The sequence below is a fragment of the Sardina pilchardus genome, chromosome 2, assembly GCF_963854185.1.
Source record: "Sardina pilchardus chromosome 2, fSarPil1.1, whole genome shotgun sequence".
NCBI lineage: Eukaryota > Metazoa > Chordata > Actinopteri > Clupeiformes > Clupeidae > Sardina > Sardina pilchardus.
In genome coordinates this window covers 3,815,205-3,823,151 of record NC_084995.1, presented here as the reverse complement: position 1 = coordinate 3,823,151, position 7,947 = coordinate 3,815,205, and the positions used below count along the sequence as shown (strand labels likewise).

The window sequence follows — 7,947 nt, the reverse complement described above, 5'->3', positions numbered from 1 at the left end:
CTAATGTAGGCTACAGCATCTATTTCTCACTAGTGGTCACAAAATCCAAGCATAAGAAGTCTAACAAATCACGTTTATCTTATTGGCACCATTTTTATTTATTTATTTTGAGCGATGACTTTGCTCATTAGCATAACTGCAATTTGATTGGCTGGCCCTCACGTTTCATTCAAAATGTTGTTGGGGGAGGGGAAGGGAGTTCGCTTGAACGACCGTTACTTCTTTCTTCACGGCACTCGCTCACCAAGTGAAGTGATGCAGCAACTTTCAACAGAGGAGATTTTGAAGTCTGAGAAACACGTGTGCAGGATGGAATAATCTTTGTGAAAGAGGAGGCACAGCTATCCAGAGGTAAGGTTGAGTAAAATTGTAAGGAAATTAGGGTGGTAATAAAACTGTCAACTGCAAATGATTGCTAGCTAACATTATATCGATAAGTAGCAGGTTAGCTGCTGCTAACAACCTAGTGCTAGCTCATGAAAGCCATCAATTTTGATATTTCAAAGGGTGTTCACATGCTTTCAATAATGCATGACTATCATAATTAAGATTAAGGAGGAGGACTCTGTTGTGTGCTTTACCTATCTTTGTCCTTGTATTTGTATAACCCAATAGGCATTGTTTAGCTAACTAGCATAGCACATCATTTTTAGCATCGGGCTATTAGCAGCTAAACGTATCCAGAATGGCTTGTTGTGGTAACTGCAGATTAAACAATCTGGTAAGCATCATTATGTTTATGTGAACATTATTTTGTTGTCTATGTTAACCAGTTTATCATTTCATTGTTGCTGTAATGTGCTTCATGCAATACAGAGAAAAATAGGTAGAGGTCTGTTTGTATAATACAGCTTTATTCAACAACCTAATGTTTATTCTTCTGTCCCTCCAATGTAGAATATGAGCAGAATAAGTGCTAACAACGAAAGTACCTGGGATCTAATGGCTATGTAAGTCAACACAACATTTTATCTAAATACTTGCAGTATTTTTCTTATTAATGTTAAGTTACACATATGTCTTGCATTCTTAAATGACTTGTATTAAATGCTATTATGTTTGTTTTATCAAAGAGTAATGTCATTCATATTGGTTGGTATTTTGTGTAATTGTATTGTTCTCTTGCATATGGTCTCTCAATCACATATTGAAAGCAGATCATTCATGGAGATGAGGCGAACAAAGGAATGAGGAGGAGTTTGGAAGAGTTGTACAGTCCACAGAACTTGCAAGTTGCAATAACTATCTATGACAGGTGAGCGTCAGTGTATTAGACAAGGTATTTTAGCGCCCATTCAGACCTTCAACATGGCATGTGCATTGAGTGTCTGTTCCGTGGCTGCTGCATTGTGTTTTATCTGTGCATTAATACCAGAAATGTCTCAGATGTAGCGTTGTTGCAGGCAGTCTACCTATTAAAGCATCTTTTGACTGTCTCTTTTGAATGGGAATGTTTTTCACACATTTGCTTATTGCTTGAAAAATACGCGGCAGTCCTATTTCTAGAATACACATGTTTTCAGTGTGGTTCAAGACACATCTGAGACATGTGTATCACGCAGGCAGTATGCATGCTCTAACCTGTTTACATCGGTGGCAAAATCAAAATGGACAGGTAATGCAGCTGACACGCAGTCGCCATGTTTGCAGTCTAAATAGGCCCTTGCACAATCTAAATAGGCCCTTGTCTGAGACCGTTCATTTGTGTGGTTGGAAAATCCTAATTCTGAAGTTTGTGTCTACATTTTATTGCTTCCAACAGATATCTTACCACTGCTGTCATAGGCGCCGTGGACACCACTACTCTTGAATGTAAGATACTGTATGAGAACGTCCTGTTGATCAAGTAAGGTCCAGAAGTTGAAGAGGGGCCTCCATTGTCTACTTAAACTTTATTGTGCACCCTCTCCTGAACAATATGCTGGCTTTCGCTAGAGTTTGACATTGAATCTTGGTGTATTTTTAGGCTCTTCTTTTTTTAAAAGCACATAATATTCCACTCAATTGTAGGGGTTGGGACATGTTTCTGATTGTCTTAATAATGGGTTGATCTGTGCACTCCTTTTTGAGCTACACCGAGCAGCAAAGTGGTTTCATTTAGTTCATTCAGGTTATGGTCTTCAATTTCAATGATGGGAGAAAGCAGTTCAAACCCAAGCTACAAATGATCTGGAGTGAAGTTAACAGGTTTTGTAGATTGCCTTAATAATTATAATTTGGCTTGCATTGCCTAAAACTGTTCAATCACATAGTTTTATATTGAATGAATCTATTCAGTCATGAGTGTTTAGATGAGTTTAGTGTGTTAAAACCAAATGAAAATGAATCATTTTCCTGAAATGAATTGAATAGCTACAACAAAGTTTTAAGTTGTCACAACAAGAATGGTTGAAGTAGTTTCAAGTCATCGTTCTTCTCAAACATTTTGAGGGATATTTTGTTTTACAATGCACTGTAAATTAGTTGGAAACTGTAGAAATGCAATGCCTCATTTGATGTTAGAATAAACGTATAACTGTTGGAACTAACTGATGGTGTATTGTTATGATGTTGTTTTTTATTATGGTATAGGTTTGATCATGTATGTAACATGTCTAAAATAAGAGAAAATAGAATAAGAATAGTAAAAAACACATTAAAATGTACAGCAGCAAAAAAAAAAAAATCTTCCCCGTAAAAAAAAAAAAATCGCTAAAAAAACGGTTAAAGGCACGGCAGCAAAAGTTGCCAACCAGTTACCGTAAAGTTATGGTGAAATACCATACAAGGAATTGCCGTAAAATTATGGCTTTTCCCCGTGTATATTGATTCTAATTTCACGGCCAATTGTAGTAAATTCACACAATTTCTTTGTAATTTTACTGCAATTTGGCCGTAAAATTACGGTCAATATACACGGGGGAAAGCCATAGTTTTACGGCAATTTCGTGTATGGTATTTTACCATAATTTTACGGTAACTGGTTGGCAACTTTTGCTGCCGTGCCTTTTACCGTTTTTTTACTGATTTTTTTTTTACAGTGTAGCTTGCCTCTACCTCCCCTTCCCTCCCATGCAATAGAACACTGACTGAAGTTTGGCAACAAAAAAGACCTGAAGCGGCCGTCTTTGCCCATATAAGGAAATCCGGGTATTAATTGAAGCTAACTACCTACAGTATGGCAAGTTGCATTGCAAGTCATATAAATCTAAGTTTGCTGTCTTAACGTACCTCACAAGAGCCACTCAAAGGCAGAGGAAAAAAGTGTGTTGAGCAAAACGTCTGCATTTCATACTTGTTCATCCCTGCGAGAGTTTAATCCCTGCGTTTCTGGAGCCTGCTGTGTATTCAGGGCACAGGCAGCTAGTGGATGGTGATGTGGTGTTTGCTGTATGTGACAATAAATATTTTAGTTTAGAAACCACCTAACAACGCTTAGAGCAGCTTTATCATATTCTCTCGTTCTATCCTAATCACACAATTCTAATGTGAATGTGCCATTTTGCTTGACGGAAGCAACCCAAGGAAGCCATGTTGTCTTCCCTTCAATATCCAGTTTAGGGTTAGCCTATTTGAAATGAAACTGGTTGTGGTTGTAAATGCTACTTCTCCCGTTGTAATGGTGGCAATTTCTCTGCACCTATCCAGCACCTCCTCCATCTATCACCCGTCAGTTCAGCTGCCTGTCTGTCAGTCAGCGCCTGCCACAGCAGTGGGCGGACAGCAGAGCACAGGTAATTACTCAAGACTCCCACATCTCACCGTTAAGACAAGGGAATCAAATAAGCAAGGCCATGAACAACTGAGTGGAGGTGTGCGGGGTTGTGTGAGGAGATATGAGATGACGACTGACACCTCTCTGGGGAGTCAACACAGACGGGACACAAGTAGTGTTGCCCATGACAACCACCAAGGGTTATTTTCACTCTTCACAACACATCAATCAATTAAAACGATTAAAAAATGTAATTACAAGTCGATGTCAAAAGAGACTTTAGTCCTCCCAGATTGTGGGATCTTTGAGATGAGGACAATATGATGTCAGAGAGATATGATGGATTAACTCCTCACATGTGTTTATTTCTATCCATCTGCAGCGTATACCTTTTGCCACCATTGTGTTCCGGTGAGCCACAGTGCAGGCTATATTGAAGCATGGTTTCTGATCATCAACAGTGCTATGGAAACAGCAGACTAAAGAGGAAATATGCAGCTCGCTCTAATACAGCTATATCAATACATAATGGAATGTTGCTTTTTGTCTCAAAGGTGAAAACCCAGCTCATGTAAGTATCACATGGAAAAAAGTGAGCCAAACCTAAGAGCTAAGAGCCTCGGTATAAATGCATCAAGTGTGAGGTTAGATGGCGTGAGCTGCCTCCTCATTATTGGTCCTCCGGCAGGCACACACCACTGTCGCTGTCTGTGGGCACAGGAGCGCGGCTCCCCAGGGGCTCGGCTATCTGATCATATGGATAAAATGGTGCTGAGAGGGAGTCAGTGCTGCCCTCTTCTAAGGGCACTGCTGGTCAGCTCTCTGGCCCATAGGGAGGGGGCAGGATAAGCCACAATTATGATCCTCGGCAGCCACCGTAACCAACATTCCAGCAGAACAGTGTCTTACGGGCTAGCGGCAATCTCTCAGGCTTGCTTTATTATCTGCTCTGCAGTTTGCACGATGCTATAGAGTGTGACTGTTCACACTGTAAGGTTCTTTAAAGGAGACTTGCCCTGCTGATGTGGCTGTAAATTGGGAACATGTGTACAGTATATTCATGTATACATCAGTCATGTAAGACAGTGATGTAAGACAAATGTCTGCTCTGTCATTAGTTAAATGGCCCCCAGCAACACAAGCTACAGACACACACAGACACACACACACACACACAAATCAAACAAGACAAGCACAAAGCATTGTTCGTGTAGGAACATTATCATCACATACACTATTGTTACGATTTACACACACACAGCTTCCTGTGCTCCATTATTGCCATTTATGCTGGTTCATGGATCCGAGATGGGAATCCTCCATTGTTTGTTTTGGAGAATTAATTTAGCAAGAGCGGAGCACTGTGGCAGCTAATTAGCAGCGCTGGTATTTATCAGAGCGTGACGGGAGAGATGGCAGGTGAATGTATGAGTGTGTTTAACTCGGCGCCCCCACAGCACCACAGTTCAGCCTCCCGCTTAACCACCAGCCACCACCTCGGTGACAGCCACGTGGGCTAGCCAGCCACATAATCACGCCCATTAGGAACAAACAGGTCTATTTTACACTTAACACCGCACATGAGCTCAAGCTGAGCATCGCAATGCACTGTGGCGTCCTTGAGATTGTGTTCTGTCATCAGCATCTCATTCATGGGGGTATGTTGAAGTCATTAACAACATGGAAGCAGAAGTAATAGGCAGCATCATTGCTTATTAGAACAATATGTGAGGACAGTAAAAATGTCAAATTTGTTGTAGTAAATTAAAAGTTATTGGTATTTATCCCCCTCGAGACAAGAAACGCTATTTTGTAATTGGTTGATGGGGCTTTTAATTCTGTACATCGGGAAGCCAATAAAGTAAATCTAGTAAAAAAAGATAGATATTGGTAACAATCACCGTTCCATATACATACTCTTTTGAAGGTTAACTACAACATGTTGAACTAAGCAGGCCTCACAACAATGGAATCAACTGCAACCAATCGAACTACCCAGCAAGAAAGTCTTACAACAAACTGAATAAGATGCCTTGTTTTGAAACTGAACCGTATCCTTTGTGAGCTATAAATGAATGATTATAAGCATCCAATACGAGGTAAAACAATCACCAAAAATATAATAATTAAATGACTACCAAAGAGTAACTACAAGCCATACAACAATTAATCATGTACTGTAGTGTTTAAGTGACTCTATATATAGATGCACATGTGCTTGTTTGCATGATTTTTGCTTATAAATGGGGTCAAACAGCCCCTTTCTGGAATATTAAGATAAATGCAAAAAACAAGATTACACAAACCAAAATCAACTGGTCTCAATGTGCAGTACTTTACATTGTAGGGACACAATGGTGCTTGGACACAAAGGCTACGTGTCATTAATTCTACTGGCATAAGCGGTATTGGTTTGAGGAAACAGATCTGTTTTTCACTCTTTGGGGCACATTATGATCAGGCCAGTCTATTTTTAACACTCTACAATTGGGTTGGAAATGAATGATTTGATGTCATCTTATTTAACATTACTGTTGTCTCCTTCATGGGTATTTTATCTGCTTTTCTCATGAATCTCATATAGGCTCAGAATTCAGCACATGGGCCATTAAGAGCTGGGTTATGCTTTCAGAAGTCCTCCTGTCAGACACATTTGCCTCTACTAATAGATATAGCCTACTGAGAGCGAGAGATAGACAGAGATACACAGAGACATTTTGTAACATGAGAGAGAGAGGGAGAGAGAGAGAGAGAGAGAGAGAGATGCTCTTTCTAACAGAATAGAGGGGGCACACTTGTACCTTCCTAATGAAAAAATCTTCTCCTTATAATAATGCTCTCAGATACATGAGACAGTGGCACAAGAGGTTGGCAGAACAGCACATTTCCATTTGAGCTAATCCTTCCATTTCCTCTTTGGAGAGAGTAAAGACACAGAAAGAGAGAGAGAGAGCGAGAGAGAGAGCAAGAGAGAGAGAGATGGAACAACCTTCAATCTCAGCAAGTACAGTGTTCATCCCAGAGCCAAAGAATCATGGCTTCTAGCTCAGATGCATTCTTAAATGTAGTATAAGGTTTACTGTAGGACGAGCCAGCCTCACTCCAAAAGGCTTTACACAGGAGCTATAGAGTGGAGCACAGACACATGCACAAACAGTCACACAAAATCATGGACTTGACTTTACAAGAGGTAGAGATAACACACACACACACACACACACACACACACACACACACACACACACACACACACACACTTGGAATGTTTTTTTTCCTGTCTTAATTCTGAGAGCTCATGTGTGTGCCAGCCAAGAAGTGAGCTGGAATATTGGAGCAGATGTTTGGTAATCCTGTAAAGAGAAAATCCTTTTGCTGTGCACTGACCGTAATCCCCTCGACACAACCCTGCAGTTCCCCAATCCAGCACACACAGGAGAATGTCAAAACGTGTAGGTTTCCATAAAGAAAGAGCAGTCATGGCTTCACTCTTTCCCCTGCTCCTGGCTATGATACTCTTTATACACTCACACAAGATGAATCACCTTGGCCTAGCTGCGCTGCTACACAGTGGAGGAAAGCTGTCCAAAAAAAGCCCCAATCTGTGGAGACAGATGAGAGAAAGACATGAGGTGATACAATAAGCCAATAAGGTGTAAAGTACACTTCTGTCGTACCTCACTCCCATGTCCCTATGTACACTCATTTCCACTGACTTTGTGTGTGATCATATCATATCACTCACACACATACATACTATAGATAAATAGAGAAAGGAGAGAGAGACATTTACACAAGTACTGTATCTCGGGTAAGACATAAATACTAACACAAATAAGCTGGCCCAAACCGGCAATACAAAACAACCTAAATGCCCACTCTTAAACAGACGGTGATATTGCGCTTGTCAGTAAAGGCAGGTAAACAAGCAGCAGGAGAACGCGATGTCTTCACACACTCCCATTCTCAGCCATTAGTGCTGTATTACTTTTGACCTGCTTTTCCTTGTGTGTAAGTATTTGCATATCAAAAGGGTAGAATCCCCTCTACTTTGCAAATTAGGATGGTACAAGAGATATTTCAAAACGTGAGCTACAAACAACTCAACAAATGATTTGTTACATTAATTATGCTCATTTTCATCACATTGTGAACTGTGTAGTTTATCATAATTAGTTTCGATGGCCTGTTATTCTACAAGGCTTTGTCTTCCTTTTGAGGGGAAGGCTTAGGAATGAAACATATTGCATTAGGAA

General features: G+C 40.3%; 1 long non-coding RNA gene across 2 annotated transcripts; it reads left to right on the top strand.

Moving 5' to 3' along the window:
• Window positions 1-268: 268 nt before the first annotated feature.
• Window positions 269-2,309, top strand: LOC134100257 (uncharacterized). Of its 2 annotated transcripts, none has more exons than XR_009941234.1 (4): window positions 269-351; window positions 898-950; window positions 1,158-1,255; window positions 1,763-2,309. It is a non-coding gene; the product is annotated as an uncharacterized LOC134100257 (long non-coding RNA). The 2 variants fall into 2 exon arrangements; XR_009941235.1 differs by lacking the exon at window positions 269-351 and adding an exon at window positions 621-721.
• Window positions 2,310-7,947: the final 5,638 nt, after the last annotated feature.